Source organism: Pongo abelii, chromosome 6 (genome assembly GCF_028885655.2).
Source record: "Pongo abelii isolate AG06213 chromosome 6, NHGRI_mPonAbe1-v2.0_pri, whole genome shotgun sequence".
Taxonomy (NCBI): Eukaryota; Metazoa; Chordata; class Mammalia; order Primates; family Hominidae; genus Pongo; species Pongo abelii.
This window is the reverse complement of record NC_071991.2, coordinates 103,127,486-103,143,872: the sequence shown is the minus strand read 5'-3', so window position 1 is coordinate 103,143,872 and position 16,387 is coordinate 103,127,486.

Below are 16,387 nucleotides of genomic sequence, written 5' to 3'. Positions count from 1 at the left end.
GAAGCAGTGCAAGTGAGACAACAATGAAGCAAAATATTTGAAGGACTGAGAGGAAAAAAAATCTATACCCAGTAAAAATATCTTTCAAAAATGAGGTGAATTAAGTACATTTTGAGACATATAAAATTGAAATAATTTATCACCAGCAGATTCACACTACAAAAAGTGATAAAGTCTTTCAGAAAGGTAAGAGGGAGAGAGAAAGGGAAGGAGTGGGAAAGGGAAGGCAAGTAAAAGGATGCCAAATGTAAGTGTGGACTGAAGACTGAAGGCCACTGGAAATGATCACTACAGTGGTAAACACACAAGATTTTTTTCTTATTATTATACTTTAAAAGACAACTGTTTAACTGACTGATGTTATCTGACCAAGATAACATGATTTTTTCTTATTATACTTTAAAAGACAACTGTTTAACTGACATGTTATCTGACCAAGATAACATGATATATTATCCCATTTAAGCTGTCAGTTAGTCATGACCAAGAGGAGTTTAATCTCAAGAATGCAAGATTTGTTTAATATTCAAAAATAGGCCAGGCACAGCGGCTCATGCCTGTAATCCCAACATCTTGGGAGGCCAAGGTGGGCAGATCACTTGAGGTCAGGAGTTCGAGACCAGCCTGAGCAACATGGTGAAACTCCGTCTCTACTAAAAATACAAATATTAGCCAGGCATGGTAGCGGGTGCCTATAATCCCAGCTACTGGGGAGCTGAGGCACAAGAATCACTTGAACTCAGGAGACGGAGGATGCAGTGAGCTGAGATTTTGCCACTTCACTACAGCCTGGGCAACAGAGTGAGACCCCAACTCAAAAATAAATAAATAAAGCAATATTTTTTCAATATAATTCACCATATGAACAAACTAAAATGAAAAAACACATAATCATTTCAATGGATTCAGAAAAAGCATTTGACAATATCCCACATCTAATTCCAGATAAAAACTCTCAACAAATCCAAATAGAAGGGAACTTTCCCAATCAGCTAAAGAGCATCTATGAAAAACCCATAGCCTCAGCTGGGTGCGGCGGCTCACACCTGTAACCCCAGCACTTCGGGAGGCCAAGGCGGGCGGATTGCCTGAGATCAGGAGTTTGAGACCAGCCTGGCCAACATGGTGAAACCCCATCTCTACTAAAAAAAAAAAAAAAACAAAAAAAGCTGGATGTGGTGGCATGCGCCTGTAATCTCAGCTATTCAGGAGGCTGAGGCAGGGGAATTGGTTGAACCAGGGAGGTGGAGGTCACTGTGAGCCAAGATCACGCCACTGCCCTCCAGACTGGGCAACAGAGCTACACTCTGTCTCAAAAAAAAAAAAAAAAAGGAAAAATCCATAGCTAATGTCATACGTAGTGGTGAAAGACTGAATTTATATGGAAATGCAAAAGACAGAGAATAGACAACTTTGAAAAGAATAAAACTGAAGGATTAACACCATCTGATTTCAGTGTTTATTATAAATCTACAAATATCAAGACAGTATGATATTAGTATAAACATAGACAAATAGATCAATGGAACAGTATAGTCTAGAAATAGACCCACATATGAATGGACAATTGATTTTTTATAAAGGTGCAAAAGAAATTCAGAGGAGAAAGAATGTTCTTCCTAACAAATGATGCTGACACAATTATATATCCATATGCAAAAAAAGTGCTTTGATCCACATATGTCATATTCAAGAATTAACTCAAAATTGATCATAGACTCAAGCGTAAAACCTAAAACTACAAAACTTCTAGAAGGAAATCTAGGAAAATATCTTTGTGACCTTGTATTAGGTGAAGGTTTCATAGCTACAGTATTCAATGCACAATCCATAAATGGAAAAGTTGACAATTTGACTTCATTGAAGACAAAAATTTCTGCCCTTTGAAAGATACTGTTAAGAATGAAAGGCCAGAAATCGGGAGAAAATATTTACAAATTATATGTCTGATAAAGGACTCTTATCCAAAATATATAGTGAACTCTCAAACCCAGTAATAAGAGACAAACAATAAAAAAGATACAAACAACCATTAAAAATGGGCAGATTTGAAAACACATTTCACCGAATAAGATATACAGATGGCAAATAAACCTTTAAAACATTCTCAACATCATTACATTAGAGAAATGCAAATTCAAACCACAATCGGATACCATCATAGATCCGCAAAAGTTGTCAGAATCAAAATGGAGTCACTTGTGTCAAAACCCTGACAAACGGAGCTAGGGAAGGCCCTGAAGGAAGGGCTTTCATGCACGTATGCCTGATAACAGGAAATATCACAAAAGACTCTGCAAAAACCACAACCTTGCACAAAGGCTGCCACTACCTTACAAAAAACTACTTCTAGAAGGACATCTGCCTAGCAATTGGATCAATGCCACCCTTGCTATTGGTCCTAGTAGCCAAGGATAATTGTCTGAAAACAACTTACATAATCTTCTTCGTTTTACCTTTAAAAACTTTTGCCTTATCTTCCTGAATACACCCACACATATTCCCATTTCAATGCCCATTCCTGAATAAATCTTTCTTTCAGAGTCTCCTTCTCTGTTATTTAGGTTTGACACACCTATTAGAGTGCTTAAATTAAAAAGACTAAACATACTAAGGTTGGATACGCGTGAATAAACTGAATTATCATACACTGATAGTGGGTCATTTTACAGACCCGCTATCTGTGGAACGATGACTTTAAAAATAGTATGAGGCTGGGCGCAGTGGCTCATGCCTCTAATCCCAGCACTTTGGGAGGCTGAGGCAAGTGGATCATGAGTTCAGGAGTTCAAGACCAGCCTGGCCAAGATGGTAAAACCCATCTCTACTAAAAATACAAAAATTAGCCGGGCGCGGTAGCAGGCGCCTGTAGGCCCAGCTACTCAGGAGGCTGAAGCAGGGGAACTGCTTGACCCTGAGGGGCAGGGGTTACAGTGAGCTGAGATCGCTCCACTGCACTCCAGCCTGGGCAACAGAGACTCATTCTCAAAAAACTAAAAAATTAAAATTAAAAAAATAAAAACAATAAGAACATTTCATAATATGTTAAATATACTCCTACTATTTGATCCAGACATTCCAACTGTAGGTATTTAGCCAAGATAAATGAAAATGTATATGCACACAAAAATCTACACATGAGCGTTCATAGCAGCATTATTTGTAATAGCACAAAACTGTAAACCACTTCAATGTTCATCAATAGGTAAATGAACGCCAACTATGGAATATCCATACCATGGATCTAACAGGTGAATGTCAACTACGGCATATCCGTACAATGGAATACTACTCAGCAATAAAAACAAAGAAGCTACTGGCACACAATTTATAATCTCACAAACAAAAGAATGCTGACTGAAAGGAGCCAAACAAAAACAAGCTACAAAAGGGCACTAGAAAAGTTTTAAGGATAATAAATACGTTCATCACCTGAATTTTGGTGACTGTTTTAGGACCTGTACATATGTCAAGACTTATCAACTTGCATACTCTAAAATGTGCAGTTTATTGTATATGTCAATTATACCCCAATGAAGCTGCTAAAAATTAACAACAGGGAAAAAGGGAATAAATGGTAACTTAACCAAACCATAAGAAAAGGGATAAAGAGGAACCAGCAAAATAAAACGAACAACAGGCTGGGCGCCGTGGCTCACGCTTGTAATCCCAGCACTTTGGGAGGCCGAGGCAGGCAGATCACCTGAGGTCAGGAGGAGTTTGAGACCAGCCTGGCCAACACAGTGAAACCCCGTCTCTAATAAAAATACAAAAATTAGCCAGGCATGGTGGCACGCACCTTTAGTTCCCGCTACTCAGGAGGCTGAGGCAGGAGAATCGCTTGAACCCAGGAGGCGGAGGTTGCAGTGAGCCAAGATCATGCCACTGCACTCCAGTCTGGATGACAGAGCGAGACTCCATCTCAAAAAAAAAAAGTAAAAAAATAAAACAGTAAACATACTTAAGTTGGCAGAAGGAAAGTGAGTATAGTTATCCTTTGTTACACTTGGGGGTTTGGTTTCAGGACCCCCACAGATGCCCAGACCTGCTCATTCCCAAGTCCCGAAGTCAGCCCTGTGGAACCTGCCTATGTGAAAAGTCAGCCCTCTGTTAAAGTGGGTTTCACATCCAGGGAGTACTGTATTTTCAATCCGAGTTTGGTTGAAAAAAATCTGCGTATTAGCAGAGTCTCCCAGTTCATACCCGTGTTGTTCAAGGGTCAACTGTATTATCAGTTGTCACTAAATATAAACAAACTGAATTAACCCATTAAAAAACAGACTGTCAGGTTGGCTTAAAAACAAATCCAGCTATGTACTACATGCAAAAAAGAAATGTAAAACAAAGTGATTTTAAGAAGTTGAAAATATCCTGAGACTTTGCTGAAGTTGCTTATCAGCTTAAGGAGATTTTGGGCTGAAACAATGGGGTTTTCTAGATATACCATCATGTCGTCTGCAAACAGGGACAATTTGACTTCCTCTTTTCCTAATTGAATACCCTTTATTTCCTTCTCCTGCCTAATTGCCCTGGCCAGAACTTCCAACACTATGTTGAATAGGAGTGGTGAGAGAGGGCATCCCTGTCTTCTGCCAGTTTTCAAAGGGAATGCTTCCAGTTTTTGTCCATTCAGTATGATATTGGCTGTGGGTTTGTCATAGAAAGCTCTTATTATTTTGAGATACGTCCCATCAATACCTAATTTATTGAGAGTTTTTAGCATGAAGCGTTGTTGAATTTTGTCAAAGGCCTTTTCTGCATCTGTTGAGATAATCATGTGGTTTTGTCTTTGGTTCTGTTTATATGCTGGATTACATTTATTGATTTGCGTATATTGAACCAGCCTTGCATCCCAGGGATGAAGCCCACTTGATCATGGTGGATAAGCTTTTTGATGTGCTGCTGGATTCGGTTTGCCAGTATTTTATTGAAGATTTTTGCATCAATGTTCATCAAGGATATTGGTCTAAAATTCTCTTTTTTTGGTTGTGTCTCTGCCCGGCTTTGGTATCAGGATGATGCTGGCCTCATAAAATGAGTTAGGGAGGATTCCCTCTTTTTCTATTGATTGGAATAGTTTCAGAAGGAATGGTACCAGTTCCTCCTTGTACCTCTGGTAGAATTCGGCTGTGAATCCATCTGGTCCTGGACTCTTTTTGGTTGGTAAGCTATTGATTATTGCCACAATTTCAGCTCCTGTTATTGGTCTATTCAGAGATTCAACTTCTTCCTGGTTTAGTCTTGGGAGAGTGTATGTGTCAAGGAATTTATCCATTTCTTCTAGATTTTCTAGTTTATTTGCATAGAGATGTTTGTAATATTCTCTGATGGTAGTTTGTATTTCTGTGGGATCGGTGGTGATATCCCCTTTATCATTTTTTATTGCATCTATTTGATTCTTCTCTCTTTTTTTCTTTATTAGTCTTGCTAGCAGTCTATCAATTTTGTTGATCCTTTCAAAAAACCAGCTCCTGGAATCACAAGCATTCTTATACACCAACAACAGACAAACAGAGAGCCAAATCATGAGTGAACTCCCATTCACAATTGCTTCAAAGAGAATAAAATACCTAGGAATCCAACTTACAAGGGATGTGAAGGACCTCTTCAAGGAGAACTACAAACCACTGCTCAAGGAAATAAAAGAGGATACAAACACATGGAAGAACATTCCATGCTCATGGGTAGGAAGAATCAATATCGTGAAAATGGCCATACTACCCAAGGTAATTTATAGATTCAATGCCATCCCCATCAAGCTACCAATGACTTTCTTCACAGAATTGGAAAAAACTACTTTAAACTTCATATGGAACCAACAAAGAGCCCGCATCGCCAAGTCAATCCTAAGCCAAAAGAACAAAGCTGGAGGCATCACACTACCTGACTTCAAACTACACTACAAGGCTACAGTAACCAAAACAGCATGCTACTGGTACCAAAACAGAGACATAGATCAATGGAACAGAACAGAGCCCTCAGAAATAATGCCACATATCTACAACTATCTGATCTTTGACAAACCTGAGAAAAACAAGCAATGGGGAAAGGATTCCCTATTTAATAAATGGTGCTGGGAAAACTGGCTAGCCATATGTAGAAAGCTGAAACTGGATCCCTTCCTTACACCTTATACAAAAATCAATTCAAGATGGATTAAAGACTTAAATGTTAGACCTAAAACCATAAAAACCCTAGAAGAAAACCTAGGCATTACCATTCAGGACATAGGCATGGGCAAGGACTTCATGACTAAAACACCAAAAGCAATGGCCACAAAAGCCAAAATTGACAAATGGGATCTAATTAAACTCAAGAGCTTCTGCACAGCAAAGGAAACTACCAGCAGAGTGAACAGGCAACCTACAAAATGGGAGAAAATTTTCGCAACCTACTCATCTGACAAAGGGCTAATATCCAGAATCTACAATGAACTCCAACAAATTTACAAGAAAAAAACAAACAACCCCATCAAAAAGTGGGTGAAGGACATGAACAGACACTTCTCAAAAGAAGACATTTATGCAGCCAAAAAACACATGAAAAAATGCTCACCATCACTGGCCATCAGAGAAATGCAAATCAAAACCACAATGAGATACCATCTCACACCAGTTAGAATGGCAATCATTAAAAAATCAGGAAACAACAGGTGCTGGAGAGGATGTGGACAAATAGGAACACTTTTACACTGTTGGTGGGACTGTAAACTAGTTCAACCATTGTGGAAGTCAGTGTGGCGATTCCTCAGGGATCTAGAACTAGAAATACCATTTGACCCAGCCATCCCATTACTGGGTATATACCCAAAGGACTGTAAATCATGCTGCTATAAAGACACATGCACACATATGTTTATTGCGGCATTATTCAGAATAGCAAAGACTTGGAACCAACCCAAATGTCCAACAATGATAGACTGGATTAAGAAAATGTGGCAAATATACACCATGGAATACTATGCAGCCATAAAAAATGATGAGTTCATGTTCTTTGTAGGGACACGGATGAAATTGGAAATCATCATTCTCAGTAAACTATTGCAAGAACAAAAAACCAAACACCGCATATTCTCACTCATAGGTGGGAATTGAACAATGAGAACACATGGACACAAGAAGGGGAACATCACACTTTGGGGACTGTTGTGGGGTGGGGGGAGGGGGGAGGGATAGCATTGGGAGATATACCTAAAGTATAATAATAATAAATAAATAAATAAAAAGAGAGAAAGTAGGCCAAAAAAAAAAAAAAGAAGTTGAAAATAAAGGAGTGGCTTCTGATACCATGCAACCACAAAGAAAGGGAAAGTAGAAGCATGTTAATTAAAGCAATCAAAAAAGATGATCTAAGTGTCAACTCCTGATTCAGAAAAATTAAAATTTAATAAATTAATCATTTGTCTTGAATAGATAGGAGTTAAAACTTAAAATACTTACTAACACGATTTTACATAAATGGTGATCCAAAAGAGGGCCTATGCTGGTTTTTAAATTAGCCTACCTAAATTAACTTTTTCACAAGTGTTTTGTCCTACTGGGAGGTTCTTCAAACACCACTACTTGCTTTGAGGACATAGTTTAGTGATACACTGTGTTGGTTTTAATCATTAATTTCCAAGGCTAATTGTTGTTTCTAAGTAATTATGTGTATTGAGAGTCTTTGGGGACAGATCATGATTTGTAATTTAACCCATAAGTTATTAGCATATTACAACTTGAAAAAGATTGGAGAGTACTAATGTCTTATTTTGCTGATCTTTGGAGGCCCAAAGATGTGACAAATCTTGGATAAAAATATATCTTCTGTTCCCTTTTCCTGTAGATGTAGGATTTCGGCCAACACAATGATTGGCTCCATGTACTTTGTTGCTCTTTAAGGTTCTCATACTTGGTCCAGAGTTTCCATCAGGGTGAGGAAGAGGGAGACAAGGGTTGCATTCAATCTGCAACATGCCTTGAATGCCACCTTCTACAAAATATGTGAACTCAATAAATACTCTTTGACATCTTCAATCAGTCCTGCCAATGGGGTAGTCTAGAACTGTGGTTCTCAAACTTTGGCTTGCATCAGAATCATCTCGAGGGCTTGTTAAGATACAGATTCCTGGGCCCCTTCCCCAGAGTTCCTGACCGGATCTGATATGGGGCTGAGAATGTGTATTTCTAACAAATTCCCGGAGGTGCTGCTGCTAAGTGGTGATTCTGGCACTCAGAACCATTGTTTCTCCTGTTGTTGCTGCTTCTCAGCATGGCTTCAGCCCGGGGCTGTTTCTCTTGCCGTCACCATGACATCCACTGCCAGACACACTCACCTGGAAGTCACCACAACATCCACTGCCAGATACACTCACCTAGAAGATGACAAGAGAAACAGCCATGAGCTGAAGAAACAGCCATAGCTGTTTCTTGTCGTCTTCCAGGTGAATGTGTATGACTGATGTTGTGGTGCCTCCCCAGATCCTTCTTTAAGACTTAGCACCTCATTCCCCAACAATGGGGAGTGTTGCTTATTAATTTATTAGAGACAGGGTCTCACTCTGCTGCCCAGGCTATAGTGTAGTGGGGTGATCACAGTTCATCGCAGCCTCAAATTCCTGGGTTCAAGCAATCCTCCCTCCTTGACCTCCCAAAGTGCTGGGATTACAGGCATGAGCCACCACGCTGGCCCAAGTGTTGCTTGCTGATGGCTCACAAATCCTCCTTTCTAGGAAGCCTGCTTCTATTTAAGGAGCTGCTTGCCCAAGGTCTGCTCCCATCCCTGAGGCAGCCACTATGTCCCCATATCTGGTAGATGAAGAGGGTGTAAAGCTCAGCCCCACTGCCTCAATTCAGGACCTCTGAAGAGCCACCCTGACTCCCCATGGGGCTTCCCCAGTCCACATGCGATACAGCTGCATGCAAATCTCTGACTCTCAGTATGTTTCCCAGGGCCCAGTGCAAGCCCCAACTACTCGGCACCTTTCACCCCACCCCAACCTTACCCCTACCCACATTGGGTCCCTCCCCCTGCATTAGCCTCAGAAAACTGGATACTCAGAGACCTTTGTGGGTCTGAGCCTCAAGAACACAGCGGCGGAGGCACAAAAGAGGGAGCCCTCACCGCCTCTGGCCCCACACAGAGGTGACGATGCTGCCACAGTCACAGCAGTCAGCTGGACACTCCACATGCTCCTCAGTCTGCAGGACAGTTTCCAAAACAATCAACCCAGGTGTTTGCTCTGCAGAAGAAAACATGCAGCACTCCCGCTTCATAGTCACACAGGCGGAGTGAGAAGCCAGGAGGGTTCCACACAGGGAAGGGCTGCTTTCTTACCCAGCTGGGTTCTCCCCAGAGGCCAAAATGTCCCACCCTATACTCAGGAAGCTCTCAGAGACATTGGTTCCAAGAAATGCAGGGTAAGGAACAATGGTTTAACTGATGCTTTTCTTCTTCCATTCATTCATACATTCATTCAACCAACATTTGCTTGAGCTTCCACTGTGTTGAGCTCTGGCGTAATCTGGGGGACCCAAGGGGGACTAAAACAGAATCCTTTTCATCAAGTGGTTTACAATCTGGTGCAGGAGATGGACATGAAATAGGCAGTCCCAGGAAGTCCTGTGAGAGGCAGTATGCACAGTAGTGAAGAACTCGGGCTCTGGAGCCAGAACACCCAGCTTCAATTCCTGCAGGACCTTGGGCAAGTCATTTACCTCTCTGAGTCTCAGCGTCCTCATCTGTGAAATGGGGATGATAGCAGTGCCTACCTCACACAGGGTGGGTGCAAGGTCTAAATGAGTTAATACCTGAGAAGTGTTTACAATAGTGCCCGGTGGGCCCAGCACAGTGGCTCACGCCTATAATTTCAGCACTTTGGGAGGTCAAGGCAGGGATCGCTTGCACCCAGGAGTTGGAGCCCACCCTGGCAACATAGCGGGACCTCGTCTCTACAAAAAATGGAAAATTAGCCAGGCATGGTGGCATGTGCCTCTAGTCTCAGCTACCCAGAAGGCTGAAGCAGGAGGATCGATTGAGCCCAGGGAAGTTGAGGCTGAAGTGAGCCATGATCATGCCATCACACTTCAGCCTGGGTGACAGAGCGAGGCCCTATCTCAAACAAATAAAATGAAATAGTGCCTGGTACAGAATCCTGATTGTTAGGTATTGTGAATACTGGCGTGAAAGAGAGAAGGGTGCTGAGGACTCATAACAGGAGGTCAGGGTTCCAGCCATGAAACTTACAACCTCTGAGGGCTACAGCTTGCCTGTCTGTAACATGAGCAGACCCAAACAAAGGATCCCTACAGCCCTTCTAGTGTTGGAGCTGTAGGCTAGAGGTGCCACCCACTGGGCACCTACTAAAGAAGTAGTCAGGGGAACATTCCTGCCTTGGACATGTAGGATTTAGGGAGAGAGGGAGGACTTTGCTTCACTTGGCTTCACAGGAGGTTTGATGACGGCTGACAGCCTGTTGCCAAGGACATCAGCTGAGGATAGGCAGGATGGTTCATGCCCAGGCAGGCACCTCTTCCATCCCAGGGCCCCAGGACCTAGGGGCTGCAACCCCCCTCCACATGCATCTCCTCTCCTCCCATCCCCTCAAGGCTACCCGCCCCATCTCTGGACCCACATTCCTCTTCTCTTTGTAAATGCCACTGACAGCCTGCAGTTTTGCACATGCATCTGCTTACTTGGCCAGAGAGATTATCGACTCCACAGCACACATCAGCAGGGAACTTTCAGAGGTCATGGGCCAAGGCTTTGGGGAACATAGTCCTGTCGGTGAATGCCCATGTCAGGAAAGGACACTGAATGACAGACACATGAAGAACGCTGGAGCTCAGAGCAAGGCTGGCGGCTCCCCAAAACAGTGGCTTGGGAGAGAACAGGCCAGCTGGCAGCCCTTCACTGTGTGATGCAGACTGTACCCTCTGCTAGGCCACCAACCAGAGGGGCATTCCTGGCTGTGGAGAAGGGAGGAATGATGGAGCAAATTCAGAGGGATCCCAGGGTCTATTTTGTGTTGTCTTATTCTCTGCCAGTTCTTGCCTTCTCTCTCTTCTCCTCATCTTCAGTTAAGAAAAATGGAAGCGCAGTGTGGCGGGTAGCCAAGACCTTGGACCAACCTGGATGCTAATTTCAATCCACAACACCGGACGTAAGCCCTGGCCAGCAGCCCTCAGCTACCTCCAGCTCAGCCACCCGAGGCTCCTAGGGCTGAAAATACCCGAGCATCTGATGAAGCAGCTGCAGGTTAAATTTAGCCCTGGCGAACCTGAGACTGATCTGGGTGCTAGAAGCAGCAGAGCAGACTGACTGACGCACCCATCACAGGTGTGAGGGCCAGTGATGGCACCTGGGAGGGAAGCACCTGGGAGGGAAGTGGAGCAAGGGAAAGAGACGGAGCAGGGCCCAAAGCCAGTTCTCATCTTGCAGGAGTGTGACAGGACCTGTCAGCCCGGCACTGCTATTAGCGGATGCGAGGCAGGTAGCATCAACAAGCAAAGCAGAAAGATGTACAGAAGGGGCAAGGGTGGGATTGTGATAAACTGCAAAGCAGATGTCCCACCTAAAACCACTGGAATAGCCTGGGCGACAGAAGGAGACTCTGTCTCTAAATAAACAACAAAACCACTGGAATTTAGATTTTTGAATAACATCATGTTAGCCAAATAAAATCCTGCATTCGGTCTGCAGACTCTCGGTGTGATACCCTGGCCTAGTTGAATGGAGAAGGCAACCCCACAGCCACTATTTCACCATCAGCTATTTCATTCTTTGTTTCTTCAGAGTCTTCTGTTAAAATCCAAACAGACCTCGGGCTTTGAGCTTTCTTAGCTAACTCGGTTATTCTTACTGATCCCTTTAAAGAAGGAAGGAAGGGGAAACAGTCATCGTGCATGAATAAATTAACTGGTAAATTAGCACCTAATATGTTCAGAATCAACTAATTGTTACCTGTATTAAGCAGCAGTTACTGAATGCAAAGAATTCCACTCAACTGGGGTTGGAGTCAGACAGGCTTTGGTCTTAATCCTGGCTCTGCTATCACTGGGAAACTAATTAACTTCCCCGAACTGCAGGTTCCTCTGTGTAGGGTGGAAATCATATGCCTTTCTTGGATTGTTATGAAGATTAAATGAAATAACCCAGGACAGTGTTCGACATGAGATAATTCATGCTCAGTAAATGGTGGATGAACTTTAATCACCTGAAAGCCAGGTTCTGTGGGATAGGGACTAAGAGTGGAAGGGGAAGAAGGCAGTGGGAGAGCCCTTCACCAGCTCACAGGTTTCCTGGAGCCTGGGTCCCAGCCCGGCTCAGGCCTCATGCAGAATCAGAGGGCTTCGGAGCCACGTGGGGCCACACTGCCCCCCTGTGCCCATTTGCCACACTGCGGCTGCATTCCTACAAAGCTGCCATTTGAGATGCAGAATCGGGCCAGTAGACCACGACTTCACCATTGTCTCTACTCCACTGGAACCCCTCCCTGCTGTCTTGCGCTGAGCTGGGTGGTTGTGGAAGCCAATTATCTAAGACTGCAATGACCTGTCTTGTCCAGTCACCCAAGCAAGCTACCCCCACATTGGAGAGCACTTGTCCAACTTCCCTGAGCCAGCACTCACCCACACATGGCCAGGTACTGTGATCACCTGGATAGATTTGGAAATAAATACCCACTGACACCCATCCAGACCTACAGAATCAAAATCTCTGAGGATGGGTCTGGGGGATCCATATAAAAAGAAAAACCTTCCCAAAGGAACTTACATTCAGCCGATTTTGAAAACACACTGCTTTAACCCCTTACTGGGCTGCTCTGACTTGGTCTGACTTGGTTTTGTAAGTGACACAAGCAGAAAAACAGTGCTCTCTGCACTGAAAATGAGTATTCCCATGGGGCTGGAGAAGCAAGGAGGTAAGGAGTAGACGAAAGGCAGCAGATAGAGCAGGAGGTAGAAAAAAGGAGATCCTGAGGAAGACACAGAAAGGAAGGAAAACAGGCACAGAGAGAGAGAGAAATGGGGAAGAAGAGGAAAGGGAGGAGGAGGGAGGGAGGGAAGGGGAGAGAGATATAAAGAAAGACATGAGAAAGATGCAGCACACTCCTAAACTCATGATAGCGTTTGCTAGGGCAGTGATAACCTGCGCCAAAACAAGAGACATATAGCAGATTAAGAAAAAAAGTATTTTAATGCAGGCATAGGATTCATACCTACAATATGCAAAAAAAGGTTCTACATGTTGACGAGGATATAAAAAATGCAATAGAGAAATGAGCAAAGACATGGAGAGAAGATCCAAGTAGCCAAGACATGAAAAAGTGTTCAGCTCACTAGCAGTTTGGGAAATGCAGATCATTATTGTATACCTATACTTACTGGCAAAAATCAGAAAACCACTTACTTATAGCTGAGTGGGATGTAGGGGAAAGGATTTCTTTAAATCTTGATGGTAAAAAGTGTAAATTGTTACCGAACTTTGAAAAGCTATCTGATGTCATCTAACAAAATTTACCACTCAATCAATCCACCTGTTCCATTCTGGAGACTCGATGCTCTCAAGATAAAAGCACCAGGACACATCAATATGTGCACAAGAATGCTAATTGCAGCATCGTTCCCAGTAGCAAAAACACCAGTACAAAGAAAAAGGCCATTAATAGGGTACTGTTGAATAAACACTGATACATCTAGCCCATTCGATATGGCTTTATACAGCAATTAAATGGAATGAATAGAGCCATATTGGAGTTGAAATTTAAGGCATGAAGTACTGTGTGGAAAACAATAATTAAAAATATAGGGCAAAAATGTTCATAATATTGCTCCATTTTTGTAAAACAAAATAATGACAGAAATTTCTATTGTGTATATGTGTATGTGTGTGTGCAGGGCCAGCATTCAGCCAGTGTACACTGATAAAACCATATTGGACATTTTAGCAAGTGTTCACTGTGTTTGGTTGGTACTGTGCATACTGCAGCCAGTACATATTTGCTACATATTTTGAATGTCATCCCTGCATATATGCATTCATATTATTGTATATAATAATACACATTCATACATAAGTATATAATATACATTCATATATAAGTATACATTCATATATAATATGAATAATATATATACATATATGTATATAATATACATATATGTACACATATACACATATATGCATATAATATGTACGCATATACACATATATGCATATAATATGTACGCATATACATATATACATATATAAATGTGTATATACATATATACATACATATGTATATATAATGTATGTATGTATACATTCATATATAAGTATATAATAAATATGGAGAAAATATAGATGGCTGCATAGCAGGCTGTTAACATGGATTACTTGGAAAGGAAAGGAGACTTCTTTAGGTAGGATAAGAGAAAATAAAAGAGGGGATAACCAATCTAATAAGGAAAAGACAAATAAAGACAGCAGGAAAACCTGTGTAACACAATCATAAATATGCTATGCACTTCTGTAAAAATATATATATGTTTCCAAGTATATAGCATTTTAAAAATATAAATGTGAGAAGCTTGTATTAGTCAGCAATTGTTGCAATCATGCCATGTAACAACCCAAACCCAAAAATCTCGGCAAGTACAATAAAACCATGTATTTCTCACTCACGGATCAGTGGGCTGGCTGGTGTGACTGCTTTAGGCTGCGGGTCAGGCTCCCTGTGTCTCTCATTCTGAACCAGAACTACCCGGGGCATGCTTTTCTCATGGAAAATGGCAGTGGCACAGGAGGGAAGCTAAGCCATACAAGCACACATAAAGCCTCTGCTCATGTCTCATTCACTTACACTCTGATGTCTGAAGGAAGTCACATAGCCAACCCAACATCAGTGGGATAATATGCTCTTCCCATAAAGGGGTGGCAGGAGTATGGGGGAGGAAGAGCAAATACTTGCTAAATGAAAATACAGTCTCCCCCAGAATCCTGTGGAAAGCTAAGCAAGAGAGGATGATTGTACCATGGAGAGAGCTCTCTTGGAAAAAAAAAAAGAGAGAGAGAGAGAGAAGTGAAGACAATGACATGGGCATATTGTACAAATGGCCTAGTCAGTTGAAGAACATAGATAGCCCTGTCCTGACACATCGTCACAACAGATGAGATACTTGTTGGGGAAAAAATGTAAATTGGTACAACATTTTTGGAAGGCTGTCTAATAATATCACTTAAAATATAAAATGCACAAACTTTAAAAACAATCTACAATTTCTCTCCTGGAATGGAACCTATCTGTGGATATACTAGCCAAATAATATCAAGTAAGGTAATGTTTATAGTAGGAAACAAAAACTAGGAAAAAAACTAAATATCAGAAGAATATGGTTAAATAAATCATGCTATATCCATAAAACGTAACATTCTGCAGTTGTTAAAAACAAAATACTAGCACTCTATATGTGCACATATCTAGAAATATCAAGATATATTAAGTTTAAAATGAAAGTTCAAAAAAATGAGCAAAGAATATGAACCGGCAAGTCATATAAAAGAAAACCCAAATTGTCAATGAATATAAAACATGCTCTACTTCACTAGTGAGTAGGAATTTCTAATTACAAAAACAGTAAGATAGCATTCCACCTTCAGAAAAATTGATTTAAAAAATCTGATAATACCAAGTATTGGCAAAAATGTGGAAAAGCAGAAACTCTTACATGGTAACAATAGCATCATTCGCAAGTAATAAAGGAACCTGCCTCTTGAAACTTCTGCTCAACAAAGGGACAGCTGATGCTATAGAAGGACCTTTTGTTTTCTTTTTTTTTTGTTTTTTTTTCTTTTGGAGGCAGAGTTTCCCTCTGTCGCCCCAGCTGGAGTGCAATGGAGTGATCTCAGCTCACTGCAACCTCCACCTCCCGAGTTCAAGTGATTCCCCTGCCTCAGCCTCCCAAGTAGCTGGGATTACAGGCATGCACCACCATGCCCAGCTAATTCTTGTATTTTTAGTAGAGATGGGGTTTCACTATGTTGGCCAGACTGGTCCTGAACTCCTGACCTCAAACGATCTGCCCGCCTTGGCCTCCCAAAATGCGAGTATTACAGACGTGAGCCACTGCTCCCGGCCTGTTTTCTTTTTATGATAATTATAATAATGCAGATATAGGCTGTGAATTTTAACAAAGCATTTACAAAAGGCTTTCATGGCATCCAGGTGGGGAATACAGTTATGTGGGTTGAAGATTAGAACGATTAGGAGCATCCATAGCTGGCTAAAAAAAGGAAGTACAGATTGATTATGCAGCAAGTGTGAGCCAAAAGGGGTCTCTACTGGTGTGCCAAGGGTCTCTAGACTAGACTCTTGCAATGTCTCAACTGACAAGATGGATGGTCTGGTCATCAAATGGTCAAATTA